Here is a 19082-nt window from a genome sequence, read left to right as displayed (position 1 = left end):
ATCGATCTGATTGACGGATTACACGAAAACGTTTTCACATTGAGGGCTAAATAAATTTATTAGATACAGTTTTACTTACATTTCTATTATTGTCACTCACAACAACCAAGCTTTAGAAAAAGATGGAGGTAGTGGAAACAATCAACATTTATTCAAGTACTGTGCAATTTTGAGGTACTTGTACTTTACTTGTATTTTAATTTTATGCAATTTTCTGCTTCCACTACATTTCAGATGGAAATATCGTACTTTCTACTCCACTACATTAGATTTTACAGCTGCAGTTAATTAACTTTTCCAACAAAATATTAAAAATGTATATGTATATAAGATATGATGCACTTTTATACGGTAAATTAAACCACCCAACTGTCAAGTCAAGTCAGTTTTCATTTATCTAACATAATATCACATATCACAAATTGGCCTCAGGGGGTTTTACAGTCTGTGCAATCCTTAGATCCTCCAATTATGGAAAAACTCCCTAAAAACCCTTTAACTGGGAAAAAATGGAAGCAACCTCATCAGGAACATTCATGCAAGAGATGCTGTGTGTACAGAATAGACCAAGATAGAAAAATGACAGTATGGAAAAACAGGATGATGAAAACAATGTTTACAATGGGTAAAATTAGTTGACTGTAGCCAGTTAAATGACTGGATTAATGGTGCCCCAGTAGCCTACTGGTTGGGATGCCACATAGCTGCAACATCTGCAAAAAAACCCCCAAAAAATTTAATTTAAAAAATATTTACTGGGTTAAAAATTGACCCAGTATGGGCGCAATTGGTTAATTTTACCAATTATCAATGAGTAGAAAACCACCCAAGTGACCCAACAGTAACACAAAGATTAACATTAACACTGGCTCGTTCATTACTGAGTACATCTTTGGTTCTGGGTCAATTTTTAACCCAGTGATTTTCAGTGTACATCATTAACATGCAGTTTACATGTTAACACATCAGTAATAATCCAATAGTATAATAAATAGTAATGCAACATTAATAGAGCTCATTTTGCCTTGGCATGGTGTAATTTTACTTTTATACTTAAAGTACATTTTGCTGATAATATTTATGTACTTAAATACAAATTAGGATGCAGAACTTTTAATGTAACTTGTAATGAAGTGTTTGTTGGTTTTGATATTTTTACATAAGTAAAATATCTGAATGAATTTTCAACCTTTGAAAGATAAATCTTTGTCAGTGCTTTTGACTTTAATAGGTTTACTTTTTTTCTCGTTTTTAAAAATTTGTTTCTGATCTAGACCAGACTTGAGCCAGGTCTAGATCAAGTCCAATCAGCTCTGGTAGGGGTCTTGTATTGCTGAAGGTCTGTGTGTCAGTATGTCTGATACCTGAGTGAATCCACGCTGTGTTTTTCTCTGGCAGACAGAGAGCATGTGAACTGTGAGGTGCAGAAAAAATGACATGCGTTGCTGCTTGTTAATTGGTGGAGCATCACGCTGCTGCCAGTGTTTCTCTCTGTTCGGGTTATTTTCGGTGCATTTTGGTTAGTATCTAATTTTCCTTGGGTTTATTTTGGACCAACTTGGACTATCCTCTGGTTCCTTTCAGGGTTAGGGTTAGGGTTAGATGTCTTTTGAGTTATTAGCATAGTTACATATGACAAGAGGATATTGAATGAAGTTTTCTGATTACTGAAACAGAACCAAGAACTTCAGCTCTCTGTACAAGATCAATTAGCTCTCAAATTTTTATTTTTACAATATATTTTTTATTATAACCCTAACCCCAGGCCTACAACAAACAAACAAAAGCAGTGCTTCAGTTATAGACAATAAGCTCAAATTATGTCTTTACAAAAAGTCCATTAAACAATATTTTGTATGACAAAAAAATCTCTTTTTTGCATTTTCCAAATACAAGATCAAAGGTGACCAAAAATCATAGAGAGAATGTCCACAGTTCTTGTTTTCCAACAAGAACTTCTCCAGGAGAAGAAAATAAGATATCTGATCAAGAGATAAATTAAAAGTTGGAGCAGTCTTGTCTTTCCAACACAACAAAATATATTTTTTGCAATATGAATAATTGTGATAAGTACTCATTTTTGACTAATCTAAGTTCTAATTTGGTGGGGAATTTAATAAAAATAAATAAGAATTGAATTGAATTTCAGTATCTAGCATTAATATTGTGAAGCTATAAATTCATTTCCAAAAAAGTGCCTAATTTCTAACACTCACATGTGAGTAAACATGATTTGGTATTTATGCATTTATTAAAGCTGCATTAACTGATTTAGTGGCCACTAGAGGGCACCACAAGCTGAAAACACAACATGTTTTTTGAAGTTGTAACATGTTAGCAAACAGCTGCCTACTTCCACATCCAGCAACATGACCGTCCCCTTAGAACGGTGTTTGTGTCTCCTTGTCTACTTTTAGCTCTGGTTGGGTCTCCACCAACTCCTGCGAAAAATATCTGGTTATTTAGCTGCTAAATGTTCCACATTTTTTTGTTTCTGATGTCAGCTGCTGGGCAAGTAGTGTACAGTGGGTTTATCAGAAAACAGCTGAGACTAAACCAGACTAGAAATGTGCTGAAAAATCAAAACTAGGAGCTGAAAGAGGCTAAAAAGCTCCATAAAGGTGCAGAGTTTTGTAAACACTGTTGAGTCAATGATGAAAAGGCTTCCTGAATTACAAAACACTGCATGTTTATGCGACCTTTCCAAAGATCTCTTCTCCTGCAGTGCTTTCAGCCGGGTCTAGTAAAGTGTTACCTAATCTTGGATACAGTTTCTGAATAGCATGACTCTGTGATTTTGGTCATTTGGGTGATGTAACGCTCTGCAAACGCCCTGCAGATCCTTTAAGAGAGTGACTGCAGCAGTGTGTTGGTGTTGGTCGGGATCAGTTCGTGTCTCCTCTGTGACTCTGTCGAACATCTCTGTAGCAGACAGTCTCACTGCAGTTCATCTCCGTCACGCTTCCTTCTCAGCGAGGATGAGGGTGTGAAGTGGTGGGCTGTGTCGACGCTGAGCGCTGCTACATGTTCTTTCATTCATCTCAGACGGTTTTATAAACCAGGGATGAAATGACACGGTCAAACAGATCACCTCTATAAACCTCATGAGAAATGATTTTCACCTTTTGGTAGCTAATGGTACCTTTTTTTTTTTTTTTTAAAAGGTGTACATTTTCAGCAGAGGCCTCAGCCATGTTCCTAAACATGTTTATGTAGCAGTTTGTATGTTATATGTGTGGACAGGATGTCTCTTTGGATTAAGTGGAGATTTTTATTTTGAGAAGTATATCTTAACACTTCAGGTGTTATATTTCCTATTTCGATGCTATACTGTCGCTGATATATTTTCATGAGAGTAAATTGCATGCATTTGTGTATTTAAGTGAAATGAGATTTTGTACAGACATTTATAATCCCCTCAGGATGAATTGTAATAACTTCGATGATCACTTCATTTTTCCTCTAGCGCCATCATCAGGTCAAAATTTAATTTCCTTGTTTATGACCAAATACCCGCAAAACTAATGACACTCCCATCAGCCTCAGCTGTACAGCAGTAAACATTACATCTACCAAACATCAGCATGTTAACATTGTCATTGTGAGCATGTTACCATGCTGTCATTAGCATTTAGCTCAAAGTAGGGCTGCAACTAACGATTGTTTTTATTATTGATTAATTTGTCGATTATTTTCTTGATTAATCGATTAGTTGTTTGGTCTATAAAATGTCAGAAAATGGTGAAAAATGTTGGCCAGTGTTTCCCAAAGTCCAAGTAACGGCTTGATTCCACCAAGCGTTGCTGCGTCGTGTTCCGGCTGCAACGTAGCCGCCGAAGCTGATCGTATAACATATATATATATATGTATATCGAGCAGTTCAGTTGCTCTGATACTGCAGTAATTACGGTAGTCTAAAGGCACTCATTTGGCTTTGACTTTAGGCTGCTATAGTTAATGTAGGAGCAGCGAAACTGAATGTAAAATTCAAAACGCTCCACTTCTTAACGGTATGACGCCGCGTGGAGGACAGAACAAAACGGCGTCGCAGCCAAATCGTGACTCAGCCGTGCCTGCTAGAAACAAAGCTTCATTGTCATACAAGACTAAAGAAGCCAGAAAGCTGGAATTTGAGCATTTGGACATTTTTTCTTAAGAAATGACTCAAAATGATTAATGGATTATCAACATAGTTGGCGATTGATTTAATAGTTGACAACTAATCAAAAAGTATTCCAGTCAAAGCCTGGAACCTGCATTATCATCAAAAAAGCATTATAGTCTGCGGTTTTCTGCTTTATCAGTATAATCAGGCAAACTCCAAACCACAGTTACAGCAATGAAAAATGTATAAAAAAAATAAAAAGTGACATTAAACATTAAAAGTTTTCAGTAACATGAACAGATATTTAAGGGTATTTTATCACAAAACTGAAAGAAAGAAAAGGCGAAAAGTTTCAGTGTAGTTGTAATAAACTGATATTATGTTTGGTTTTGACGGACATCAGTTAGTCATTACGTGTCGAGCTGAGCGGACTGAACTCAGTGCACTGTCAACCTTTATCTACTGTGATGATGAGAGGAGGAGCCGATTTATTGGAAAATACTCCAAACTTCTCGCCCCAAATGGTACAAAAAGTAGCCTAAATTATCACAACTTCCACTATTAATTAAAAAAATGGCCCAATTGGGAGGAAAACTGACCGATATGGAAACACTGACTCTTAGCTTTTTAGCTCTTAACTTTGCTAAAGCACATGTGAAGTGACTGTAGTGATGTTTTTATGTTTTTACACATAAATCTGATAATTAGAAGAGAAGTTTGTCGAGGAATGTCTGTAACAAGGAGTAGAGTTGTGACCATGTTGGCTTAGTGACTTTGTTGATGGTGTTATGTTTACATTTTGTCATTTGGCAGATGGTTTTATTCAAAGCGACTGTTACACTGGCAATAAAATGCTGAAAAACAGACCAAACAAAACCTAGAATTAGATCCACTCCACTTACGAAACTCAATTTACCCTCCGTTATTACACAAATCCACAGTAGTACCATGTTAAGAGGGTAGATGTATATGGATTTTTTTTTTAAGGACAACTACTTACAGTAAATAAATAAAAATATACAGTGTACAGTAACATCTGTAGGCCTCCTCCTGAGTGCCTGTCACTGTCAGATTCCCCTTAATTCCCGTCCGGGCAAGAAACAGCGAGCCCGTCCCTGGATTATGTAGGTTGGGTGTGAAAACAGATTTGGATACGGTCAATTTAAATGCATCCAGATTTGAGATGTGAGTGTGTGGGTTTTTTTTTTTTTTTTTTTTTTTTTTTCTCCCTGCTGAGGTCTGAAATGTGTGCAGATCCTTTTAAAACTGCAGCCGTATTTGTGTAATGGTTGCAAAAACACTTTGGCTCAAGCTAAGTCCTGCAGGCTGCAGCGCTGTGCTGACTGATGCTGGGACCCGTCCCGCTGGGATTTGCAGTGTCTGTTATTAAGTACATAATGCCGGGCGCGCTACGTGATCCGCCGGCCATCTTCACAGCCAGAGGTCATGGAGGGTCTTTGGTGAAAAAAAGGATCCAACAGCCACACCTCTAAGATCTATTTTAGAACGCCATCAACGGCCATATTTTTTCTGTAAAAGCAACAGATAAAGTTAGTTGTATTCAGTATCTTTAATGTTCAGAAGATTCTATATTTCTGTTTTTAATGTTCTTATACATCGTTGACTCTAAAAAATACATACAAAAACGCCAAATATTGTCACTTCTGGGCCCCATGATGGTTTAAAGCTGATATCAGACAGAAGTATTTCATTTCTTTCTGTAATGTAATTGTTGTTGAAAGTCAGTAATATATCACAGTGGTCTTTTTTAAAATATAATACATTTTGAGTATTGCCAAAACTAAGGGGCGTAATTGTACGGAGTCCCAGAGACAACAAATGTCAACTAACTTACTCAACCCCATAACTGTGTAATATTGACAGATGTTGTGATAAGACAGATGTTCCTTCCTCACTACATCTACAGAAAATCTGTTAGAAACACAGAACATGATACTTTATTTCTATTATAGTATATATTTTACTTTTTCTTTGATCTAATTTTTGGTTAAGCATTGACACAGTTTTTTTAGGATAAAAATTAAAAAAAAAAAAAATTAACATTGCTAAAACTAAGGGGTCCCAAAAGCAACGAATGTCACATAAGTGAATAAATGAATAAGTAATGAAATAAATTAAAGCTGTAGATAGGGCTTTATTTAATATCTTGTTTCATGTCCAGAATCTATTATTTTATCATTTTCAAGACTCACAAATGATATTAATATGAAACTCAAGCTTTTAAAAAAGGTTGAATTTGCTTGCTCTGATTGTTATTTCCTTTTTCAACCTTTAATTGATTAATTAATTGAAATTTTACATGGTATTGTGAAGTGTGTTTTCCAAAGGTCATTTCATTTACTTTTTTATATATTTTAATATTATATTCCATCTCACATTTTTTAGCAGCTGGTTGAATAATAATAAATATATACAAGGAGATTTCGAGCACTGATATTGAATTTTGCTGAAAATTTAGGGCCATAATCCCAGAGGGAACACATTAATTAATAGTTGAGTGAGTTACATCATTTAAATTGATTATTTTTAGTGTTTCATAACATTATAGTTGATAAAAACAAATTAATATATTTTACTTACATATTTTTACACATCTTGTCATTGCACCAGTCTTACCATGTTTTTTGTGAATTATTATTATTATTATTATTATTATTATTATTATTATTATTATTATTATTATGTTACAATAACACAATTGTAAAAGTAAGAACAATCATTTTAGTTTTGTTTAATTAGTTTATTTTGTCTTCACTGGGACTCCGTACTGACTGGCTAATATTTAATCAAAGCTACGATATGACTCATACTGCATGAAGAATGGATGTGGTGATTAGTGCAAATGACCTTCAGCAGCCACTTATTATTACTGTTAATATTATTGTTATTACGACTGTCATGTTTTCACCTCTGCACTGAGGTGAAAGACAGGGTCAAGGTCAAAGGGCTTATCGTAACCATGGTAACCATGAATAAATCAAAATTAATGATGGAACTGAGATAAAAAAAAAAAAAAAAAAATCCAAAAAAACAGAAAATCTTCCCACTGTCAAAGCTGAGAGCAGAAAGATAAAAAGCCCTGCAGGTGAGCGTGATGCTTCACAACCCGAGCAGTGAATCATCAAATCCAACACACACACACACACACACACACACACACTGCTTCTCTCCGTGCATATATTCCCTCTGTGTAACGAGACAGACATGCAGGACACGTCTTCATCTTTACAGCTTGCACCGAACCAATAACATGCAGACATACAGAAACTCTTTCTCTGCATTTAATCTGCTTTGCATCGTCCGATGCATGATGCACATTCATGCTCGTAATAGTCCAGCAGGGAACAAGACTGCTGGAGCGAGAAAGACAAATGTCACTGTTTTCATCTTCATGTAAAATTACATCTGCAGAGGTCGAGCTGCGTGTGAACATGGAAAGAAAAAGACCATCGAAAGCTTTCTAGAGAATTTCCTCAGACACAAACTAATCCCCTCCTGAGAGTCTTAATGATTAAATGACTCCCTGGAATTAAAAAAAAGAAAGTCTTAATCAAACAACCTTTTTTTTCAGGAAACCTCAACAAAATGAAGTAAACAAAACAGAGCAGCTTCTCTCCTCTGACACCAAAATAAGAAATAAACCTCCCACACCAGAGAGGAGGGAACATTTGGAGAAATACTGCAGCTCCACCCAGTGGATGATCATGAGACTGAAGATATCAGAGTTATACAGTATTTAATGCTTTTAACTCTGTAACGAGCATCTATTTTGTACAATTATGGCCTCTTCTGAACAAAAACTCTTTGGTTTGTTTTTTTTTTTTGTCATAAAATACATGTAATGCACTTTCCCACATATTCACATAAGAAAACTAAAAAAGAAAAGCACAAATCATAAACATAAAGCCTGGACATGCAGAAATACACTGTACAACTGTAAACAGCACAGGATAAAAACAGTAAAAGTTAAAATAACTTTGGAGTTTACCAGGAAACGATCTGATTTACACTCAGTGATACCACCCATAATTACAGAGGCACAAACATGGAAAAAAGAAAGTAAGATTTTTTTTCCCACTTGTTTATCTTTTGTTTGTTTTATTTTACTACTTTTTCCTTTTTTTATGCACTCCTGTTACATACTATGATATTTGAATCTTAAAATGTTTTTCACAACTGCAACTGTGAGGCTTTTTACTTTCAATTTACAAATTCAATTTGTAATGGTTAAGATGAAGCACTTTGAATATGTATTTTTATTACATTTCTCTGTATTTTCTATTCAAATATATCTGTGTAATGTATACTTGGGCTACAATAAGTCCACATAAAATTGGTTAAAGTCTCCCTCCACTCAAAACGGGTTTTTCCTCTTGTTCCTATTTCAGCAGTGATTCCTAGTTTCAGTTTCTCAGTCAGATCAGTAATCATGAGTCTGTTGAGGACAGACCGAGACGTCCAGCTGAGGACGACCCGGTGATTAGAGGCTGAGTGAGCGCAGTGTAATCAATCATTAAGCCATTCATTAAAAAAAAATCCAGCAGACACGAAGCTGAAGGCCTCACAAGCAAAGATCACAGGAAGGTGAAGAGATTTGTTCATGTTGTGAATGAAAAATGAAAACATGAGAGGAGGTCAGTACCTCAACATTGTACTTTAGTACCTGAATAAACGTGCTTTGTTCCACCACTGTGCATATACACACTTTTATATGCTCAGTTGTTCTCAGATAATGCAGCTACTGAGTGCTGAATGAACAGAACATTTAGCCTTTAGCAAAAAAAGTCAAGTGAAATTTTATTTATATTTATTATCACAAATGTGGGCTTTACAATCCGTACAACATATGACATCCTCTTTCCTTAGACCGGTGATTTAGATAAGGAAAAACTTTCCCAAAACCTTTAAACGAGGACAAAATGGAAGAAAATGAAATGTTTTTGGAGTATTTTAAAATCCAGATAAAACAGCATTTCGAGAGTATCTAACTTCTGTGTTTCATAATGAATCTTATCTCTGTGCTGCTAAAAGTTGAAGACAGACTGATGAGTGGATGTCATGATATTATTGGTTGAAATGGGGTCGGTTCAGCCAACGTAAGTGTACGTCATTGAATTTTATGATTGAATTTTGATATAAGAATACAAAGAAATTGATTTTTTTATATTTATTGGCATGTATTGTTAAATAGTTGTTAAATATGACCATGGATGTGATCTTAAAGGTATTTTTCATTTCATCTCGACTTTAAACATCTACCTCATGGAACAGAGACGCTTCTGTTTCTAGAAATTTACTTTAGTTTACACCGCCAGCTTTTTTTTAAGCTCTGTTGTGTGTTTAGTGAAGGATAATCCCAAAAAGCACCTCTACAAATCAAAGAATTATACTAATCAACAAGTCCTTCAAATTAAACTCCAGCTACGTGGTTTGACCATGTGACTCAACACATAGGAGCGTCTTCTAATCTGGTGCCCTAGTCGGCAGTAATCGGTGGGACGACATCATTTCAACCATGAGAGACATAGTGAAAGAAGTACAGATAATTGTTTATTATTACAGATGATATAGTGGTAATTAAGTCTTGGTTAAGAAAGTCTTTGGCGCTCAGACTCTACAGGGAGATAAATCCCCCAATGGAGTCCAGACGCTGGGGTAATGGTGCTGATGACTTCTGCTGACACTGATAAGGCTGATGAGGATGATGAAGTGATGAAACTGATGAATCCGCAAAGGCTCGGCGGTTGATGGGGAAGTGGAGGGGCACGAATAACAGCAGAGAGAGAGAGAGAGAGAGAGAGAAGCGTATTTAAAAAGACAGCAGCGGGCAGGATGATAGGCTTACGATGGAGGTGTGTCGCTGTGCTATTGGATAGATGTGAACAACTGATGTGAACAGCTGGCAGCTCAACTGACAAAACCGCAGACAATGACAGCGAGGGAAGTTATGAGTGAGCAAGAGTGAGAGATGTGAACGGCAGGATAAAAGCCGTCACACATCGCTGTTAAAAAAAAATGTTTAATGATGTGGCAACACTGTGGTTAAGGTCTGGTTAGGTTTAGAGAAAGATCACAGTTCGGGTTAAGATTAAAGTCTGTTAAGGTTTGAGAAACGTCGTTACTACTTCCTTGGAGTTCGGCCACGTTCGTTGTCATGGCTACAATAAACACTACAGGGTTAAAGTTAGCTGTCGTTTTTCGGAGGACAGTCTCATAAAGGTTGTGAGCTGTTAAACTTTACTATTCAGCGCTCCATCAAGGCCTCCATGAGCTCTCTGGTTTCAGTTTGTCTAAAGGGTAATGTTCAGTAAATAAAAAACAAGGCAACTTTATTCAACTGATGTTGTTGTTAGCCCCGAGTCTTTCATGTATAATTACATATAGTACTGTATGTCATGATCAGGTAGCATGAGTGACAGCACACTGATGTTCAGTTGGCAGTGTGGCAGGATGTTGGAGGCGATGTTGACACTTCGTGGCCGCCTTGGAGAGCATTTGTCAAGGGAAAGTGAAGGAGGAAAGTTCCCTTGCATGCTGGATTTGGCCCTGCAGGCTGCTGCATATGCTGCGGTGGATTACACTGATCCAACTTAATGCCTAAGACCATGCAATCATTCATAACTACAGGAGCTGTTGAGGGCGCAGTCGTGGATGCTCCCGGCACCATCTGCCGCTGCGGCGAGGATTAACTTCGAGGAAGATGGGGAAAGGTGGGGGGTGGGAGGACCGGAGGCACATATAGACCCTGAACTGTCGACCACCCTGCAGAACCAGAACATTCAAATCCATAAAAGCTGTCTGATACTTTTTAATTGACGCCACCTCTTAAATAACCACACAAATTACAGACTGCATCTTAGTTTTTAGCTGCAAAATGTAAGTGTGGAAAACATCTTAGATCGGGGACTGTTATCAGAGGGAGGGGGGGGGTGGCTGGGGTGTGACGGTTTTTTTTAATCTTGACCCTCCCCGACCAATGTAACGAGCAAACAGCATGGAGGGAGTGAGAGTTATCTCCAAAACAAACCTCCTCCCTACAAAAAAAATCACATCAACACACAAGCTGTGTGCACTTCAGCAGAATAAAGGTGCACGACAGCACAAAACCAACCTACACATCACACACACACACACACACACACACACACACACACACACCACAGCATGCTCACAGTCAACAGTAGCTACATGTGCATATTAATGACCGTTTTCCAAAATAAACCGTAACATACACAACAGTGGCAGCAGCGGTCAGGATAATATCAGCTGGCACGGCGGCCGTTATTAGATTTTAAAAACTCACCCTTTGATGATCACATTAACACAAGTTACTTTAAAACAAAATCCTAGAGTTGAATAAAGCCTCGGTTTTCTGCAGCAAATTAGCTCTGGTGAAGGTCTTCCTTTGCCGATTAACTCCAACTTTTGATTAAAAGTTAATCTTGAACATGGCATGGATAATCCTCACCAGCCATGGTTACTCCCGGCTTGTTTATCTGTTTTTGTCCCGCTAGTTTGTGATTGGTTGTGCTCCATTTCAGTGCGCTGGTGCACCGCTTGACACGGAATAGTGAAGGCCGGGAAAACTGTTTAAACTATGTGTTTAAATGGAGTTTAATCTTTAAACATGTCATAAAGTAGCGACAACAAAGTCCGCCCATTTAGAGGGAAGATATGGTTATGATTGGTCAATTTTATAGTGTATATACTGTATATACTCTCATATTTCAGCAGCTCCAACATGTACGGATGTATTAGAGAAGTTGACATTTGGAGTAAAGGAGAAAAAGAAATGAAATTCTGCTACTATAGTTTGTTTACGTAGCCTCCGGAGCCGGAGGAAACTTCCTGAAGCTGACCAATCAGAACAGAGTGGGCTCATCGGGAGGCGGGGCCTTAAAGAGACAGGAGCTAAAACGGCCTGTTTCAGACAGAGGCTGAACTGAGGGGCTGCATAAAGGACCAGTAGAAGATAAATAAGGAGTTTTTAACTGGAAATCATACAAAGATATTCCAGTAGAGCCCCAGAATATAAATATAGAGCTGGAGATGTGCATGATGCGTCCCCTTTAATGGACGCAGTGGCTTTATGACCTTTTATGTAAGTATGGAGACAAGAACTGACGACAGTGCAGTCTAATTCACACAAATAACGCAAAGTGACCATTTTCGTTGTGTTCTGTCCGAACACGCCTTTACGGCAGGACAATTTACACACTTATAATTCTCATTCTTGGGTTGCTGTGTGTCCCATTTAATCCAACTTTTATCTACGCCAGTTATTGCTTTCATCACTTTGGCGAAGCTTCTGAAAAGAGACACTTGAATAATAAAATCTTTTCCTCTTTTTCCTAATTTTCTCATCTTCTGTTTGTCTCCACAGAGAGTTGACGCCCTGCCCTCCGACCATCAGGAGAGTTGATCCGACCACAGGAAACCCCTCCACCAGAACACACACACACACACACAAAAACTGCTGCTGCACTTCAAAAAACAGCATCATCTACCCTTTTTTGGAACTCTGTGCCTTCAACCAAAATTCACCGGTGATACTTCTGAAGCTTTTGTTTTGCTTTTTTTTTGCTTTTTCTTTTTGCTTTTTTTTTTTTTTTTTTCTTTCGAGCAGGACTCAGAGGATATACAGTATCTGCCTGATGTAGGAGGGCTGGGGATCGTGCTGCTGCTCTCACTCTTTGTCTGTCTGGAGAAAAAAAAAAATCAAACCTAATCAGGACATGCAACTTTTAATCATTTTAATGTCCTATTGTGTGTTTTTTTTTTTTTTTTCTACAAATCGTATCAGTGATTTACTTCATATCGGAAGAAATCCCTCGCTGTGCAATATCAGTCGATATTTATGTGAAGTTGTCATGTGGATGTAGACTTTGGATGAACTTTTGCTCATTTTGGTTTATTTTTGTAATGATGTTTTCCTGATTTCTATTTTTCTAAAAGGATAACGGTGTAAGACAGACTTAGGAGAAAAAAAAAACAAAACATCTGAACACATTAAGGGAGAGGAGACGTTTGGTTGTTGCTAAAAGACAATTTGTCCAAGTTTAGTTTTCCTCAACAGCATCCCCTCCTGCCCTGACAGGGCCAAAGCCATAGCCTATCTCAGCTAACAATGCACCATTGTCCCCAACAGCAAGATGCATTCAGGGTCTCGCAGTTTTGGGGCCGACACCACAGGCTCCTCTTGTCAGCTCATCTTAGCTGTTGGATTTTCTGAGCAATGTTTTGGTTTCTACTGTTTGTTCAGGGGCTTGAATCTAAAGTATTTAGTATTCTCTACCTTTGTGTGGCCTGTTCTTCTTGCTGTTATTTTGTACTTCCTCCTACATATCAATCAAGCAACTATAAGTGGCATGTGTGTAAGTGAGAAAAGCGAATGGGTGTGTTCGCCAGAATGGAAGGTAAAATACTGTAAATTATCAAATAAAAGTGGTCAGGTCACAAATAAAGCCCAGTTCAGAATGAAAGATGGGAAGAAAAAAAACAGAAAATTAGTGGTGGTAGAAAATGCTAATTAATTGGTTAGTTAAATGTTGTGAAACTATTGGTATCTTGGCCAAATGCTGAACACCAAAGTAATGTTTGTGTGCAATCCTGAAGATTTATCTGCTCTGGAACGTTATTCATTTGAAAAGGAAAAGCTTCTGCTGAAAAAAAAAAAAGAAAAGAAAAAAAAAATTTCATGTGAAGCTTAGCCATGCTAATGCTGTACTAGCTTTGTACCCTGTTAGCTAATGTTGGATCCTAGTTTATATCATAGCTTATGTCAATTACCAGTTTCAGAGATGTAAATATGTTCACACCAACATTCAAATTGAGTTTCCATTCTTGCCTTGTCTTTACAGCACAAGATAAACACAATCTCTGTGGTGTTAAAGCATAAATTATTCCCAAATGTAACAACAAAGGTCCATTTATTAGTTTACAAGCTTATACAGTCTTTGTGCACACTTTTTCTTCACCACCACCACATCGTTCCCAGAGGTCAAGAATGATGAATGCTCATGTTCCTGTTCTTTTTCTTGCTAGTTTGTTAACCTCAGCTAACAGTAATATACCATTTTATTGTTTATTGATGTCAGCCTGTCGTTCAAGGTAATTAAACACAAATTAAAAGGGTATAGTGCTATATTGTCACAGTATTTTTAACCTTCACATGGCCATTTCTGAAGTTGTAAACCTCAGAACCTTTCTCACCTCTACCATCCATCCTATATGACACGAAGATGTCACTAAACCCACTAATTGTTATGTTAGATTCGTGCCTTGTTAGCTAATCTCAGTCTACCGGTAGATCTGGTCTAATTAACTTAGCTATCGTTCACAAACTAGTGAATGAGAAAAGAACATTCACAATCCTGTGTGAATGTGATTATCCATTTTTGGCATTTGGGAGTTATGGTAAAGAAATAATGGTGCTAGGTGACTGGCTATTGGAGTGCTTCCAGCTCTTGAATGGGCATTAAACTCTCCTGGGTAAATCATCAGTATGTACAGTTATTAATTGTGTTGGGAAATTATGGTTTTATTGATAAAAAAATCAAAGAGTTTCAAATTATGTTGCTGTGTCTCTGATGGCAAGGTAAAGTCATTCATTTTTGATCAATTCAAATCATGATAGTGAGTTTTGTCTCTGATTGCAATGACAAAACTTGAAAAAAAAAAAAAAAAAAAACAAGGTCATGGCCTGAGTTTATAATCTACAGTTATACACAGATAACAAATATTAGCCTATATATATATGTATATATATATTCCCTGGCATTATATCCTGGGGTGTTTAAAATAAAACATTTAGATACATAGAAATTTGCAGAATTTAGCATTTAATGAGTGACTAAAATTACCGTAGTGTTTAGAGCCCTTTTTCCAAAATAATTTTGCCCATGAATTACATTTTAGCAATTTAATTTCTAACATATTAAAATAATATGTTTAATCATCCATGGGACTGTGTTTCTGTGCTGAATTATTGTTAAATATGTCACAAAACTGTCAAATGCAAATTTACATTAGCAAAAAATACTCACACGATAAATTCAGTGTATTTCACGTTTCCAGAGCATGATTTCTTCTCCTTATTATCATATTATATTGTTCTCACTCTGATTTTATCACTTTAAGCTGATGGGTAATTACATTCAACAATTTCTGCAGATGTTTAACACAGGTCTTGCAGGAAAGTATAAGTATTACGCCCTCTGTACAGCTAAATATATGATAAGATATGATAAAATATACTTGGGAAACAGGGGAAACTATTATAAATAATATCCAGTTTCTTATAAAGACCTGCACCATTATTTGAGAATTTACAGTAATTCCTGTTTTATTGTTTCAATCCTGTTTTCTGCAATTGTAAATTGTGTTATGTGTATCCTTAAAGCTGCTATCCCTGTACTGTGTAGACTGGAGATGCCCAGCCTTATCCCTGAAGTCCTACAAACATCCTCCCATTAGCTCTCCATATACCTCTCACACACACACACACACACACACACACACATCATGAGCTCGATTAAATGCATCAATGGTTCACTCAATTCAGTTTGTGCCTTTCAGGGAATCGTTATTTTCAAATTTATTAATTGTGTTTTGATCCAAAAAGACTTTTCTACCTTTCAAAAACTATTTTGTCTCATGTTCAGTAATTCCTTTAACCAAACAAATATGGTAACCTCTTTAGTGCATGGCCAATAGTATGGGGACAGGACAGTTGGACATGTCATACCAAAACCAGGAGCCTTGATCTGCATTAAAAGATTTGGGATCATTTTGAAAAAGGATTGGTATCATCAGGAGGTAACTGCACAATTAGGCAATTAGGTAACAATTAACTGCACAAAAAAGGACTCACACAGCTGTCTTGTTCCAAATTTGTGATGAAAATGTTGTCATATCCATTTAGAATAAAAAAAGAATTTGGATTAAGACAGCAGTGTGAAGATACCTTATTGATCTTTTTAAGGAGAAATTGGCTCCAATTCAACCATAGGTGCATCCCAAACGTGTTGGAAGGTTTTGAAGTCAGTGCTCTATGCAGATCAGTCAAGTTCTTCCACTCCAAACTGGGAAAACCTTTTCTTTATGGAGCTGGCTTTGCACACAGGGGAATTGTCATATTGAGACAGAAAAGAGACAAACTGTTGCGACAAAGATGGAAACACACTATTGTCTAAAAAGGTTCAGTACGCTTCAAGCGAATGTTTCGTCTGAACATGTCTATGTCGTGGTGAAAAACCTGCCATCATAGAGACGCCATGAATCATAGAAATGGGAATAAGGGCGTGTACTTTCAGAAATTCTTTCCTCAAAGACATTAATAGTGTTGTACTCAGTTGTTCACGTAAATAGTGACGTAAATAGTTGTGCGAAAATCCAAGCAAACTCAAATGCATCACTAAAATCCAGGTGAGAACGCTCTCTCCTCTCATTGGTCAGATGTGTCTGGGGTGGGAGTGAGAACGTAAACATAGGAAGAAGATCCTGAAGAAGTTCCTATCTGCCCAAATATCAAGAAGACAACGTGCTTGGTTGTTAGTCCAGGTCAGACCTCGATTCATTCTCCGGCAGCCTTGTAGTCATCAGATGGAGGTCGGATCACTTCCTCAAAGAGTCTCTGTGTGGTTGTTTTGGTCCGGTTGCTCAGTTCAGATCTGCCCAAATGAATCGTAACAAGGCGGAAAACCAAGCAGAATCCTATTTAATCACACTGAACTACGCAGCTTTGAAAACACCCTTATAAGATAAAACCCTGCATACTTTCACACCTCCAAACTTTGTGATTATAGGTTTTGGAAAGTTACAAAAATTGTGAGATGCAGCCTCAAATTCCAAAATGGGAAAGGTGTTGGGGGAGTAGGTTTCAGACGTTTGAGGACTCAACAAGCACTTTGTTTGACGCATACTGAGGCCTTAACACTGCTTGCACAACTCAGATTAACAGAGACAGGAAGTCATTCATTCTAATGGAGGATGAATGTCCGACAGTATTGCCTGCTTGTGGCTATCTGATCATGGATATGTTGGATTTTTCCAGACTGTGTTGAATTGGACCATCAGTACAACCGAAAGTAGGAATTTGATCTGTCATATAAAAAACATTTTGGCTTTATTCCAACAAAAGAAACAAAATGTTTAATTATTGTTTCTACTTGTGATGTTAATGCTGATTTAAATGTAACATGGCAACTGTTTTTTTTCAATCCCTTCCCTCCAAAATGTATCGTTATTGGGGGGCTTTGCTGTCATGATCACTTAAATACTTTACATATGCTATTGTTGGACCATTTCTCTAATTATGAGAACCAAGTTACACACACTAAGCTTTGCATTGTGGTCATTATAACAGTTATAGGTTTTTCTCCAGGTGGTTTTGGTGGTTCCATCTAATTCCATCAAGCAAAGAGCTCCGCTGTGCTGCTGTAGGGACGAGGATTACATCAACAAAAATGATCTGCCATGTGCACGGGCATGAACAGTTGCACATCTGGCGTGAAAGTTCACTTAATTAAGAATTTGTACAAAGAGTTTACTTAATTTGTATCAAGAGTTCTACTTAAGTTGTACAAAAAGTTCTACTTGATTTGTAGAAAGAGTTCTGCTTAATTCATACCAAGCCCCAGAGCAAAAGTACATTAAAAGTACGTGGCCATATTTTCTTTCTCGTCTTGCAGGAAGCATAGAAAATATAAACATGTTATTAATGTATGAAAATATGAAACAACAGAAAATAATACTTAAAATGAACCCGACAAAAAAATGTCTGTATTTTGGTGATGCATAACAAAATGTCACTTTAGGTTTCCTTCTTTGTTTGGTTGAAGAGTCACAGCTTGTGAAACTGGTTTAAAATCTACTTTACGGAACAAGAGGTGGAATATTTTTGTACAGTTGGGATATAAGAGTCTTTAAATATCTCAGAATTAGGAAAGCTTTTTGGATTTTCAAAGTTTGATTTATGCTTAGTTTTAATGACGAGAGCAGCTTGTTTCTGTGGCTGGAGTGTAATCATGATAAAAACCCCTCAGAGGCACAAACTGGGGCTCGTGGTGCACAAAATGCACATTTTGCATTTTTGACATTTTTCAATATTTTTGAAAAGCGACTGTTTGTAGGCGTACCTGCAAAGTGTATTTTATTTTATTTTTTAAACAAATGCATGGTTTTGTTTGAATACAGCCCTACATTCATATTCACCCAGGGATGTTGTGATCTGCCAACAGTAGTGGAGGTAGTTTCAGTAGACTTTGCTGCCTGTGAGTGTGAATCATCCGTGAAACTGCCTCCGTCCATCAAGTACCTTTGCTGACACCGTTCCCCAAAACAACGCTGCCAAATTGGTCTGAATAAGCCAAAACTTCTGACGTTCTCTGTGTATAAGTGGTTTAAGTGTATCACATGTTAAACCTCATCCCGTTAATGTTACATTGTGTTTTTAACAAAAAGAATCCTGTTTGTTAAACTGTTAATAATATATGCAGAAGAGTTATGAAATAAACTGAAACAAACTCAAATGTGGCTGTTTGCTGTTGATTTAGGAGCAATGAGGAAGGTTGCATTGCATTTTATACCACTAGATGGCGCCATTGTGAAGACTTCTGCGTGTCATTTCAGATTTACCATGTAGTACACACATTCATTAAAGGACGGGTTCACCATGTCTCCAGTGTGTCTATAACAGCAGTCAGATGTCCATATGAACAGTGAAAGAGGTTTTCCTCGCTGTAATCATTCCTCCTGTTCATACTGGATATTAAAAGATCCTTCAAATGTGTTTTCAATGGAAGTGATGGAGGCCAAAATCCACAGTGTGTCCACACAGTTATTTAAAAGTCTGTGTGAAGCTTCAGCAGTCTGAGTTAGTCATATCAAGTGGATATCTGACACATTTACAGTCTTTTTAGCATCAAATTCCCTCTTTGTGTTTCCTCGGACAGTG

General features: G+C 37.1%; 1 protein-coding gene across 1 annotated transcript in view; it reads left to right on the top strand.

Annotated features, from left to right (window-relative positions):
* The window catches only part of LOC121890392 (potassium voltage-gated channel subfamily A member 1), a 41364-nt gene extending 27110 nt beyond the window's left edge, over positions 1 to 14254 (top strand). Inside the window, exon 2 of the mRNA XM_042402588.1 lies at positions 12510 to 14254. The gene's annotated coding sequence lies outside the window, so the exon portion shown is untranslated. The remainder of the gene's footprint in view (positions 1 to 12509) is intronic.
* The last annotated feature ends 4828 nt before the right edge of the window (positions 14255 to 19082 follow it).

The sequence above is a fragment of the Thunnus maccoyii genome, chromosome 23 (assembly GCF_910596095.1).
Source record: "Thunnus maccoyii chromosome 23, fThuMac1.1, whole genome shotgun sequence".
NCBI classification, from domain to species: Eukaryota; Metazoa; Chordata; class Actinopteri; order Scombriformes; family Scombridae; genus Thunnus; species Thunnus maccoyii.
This window is presented reverse-complemented; position numbering and strand designations above follow the sequence as displayed.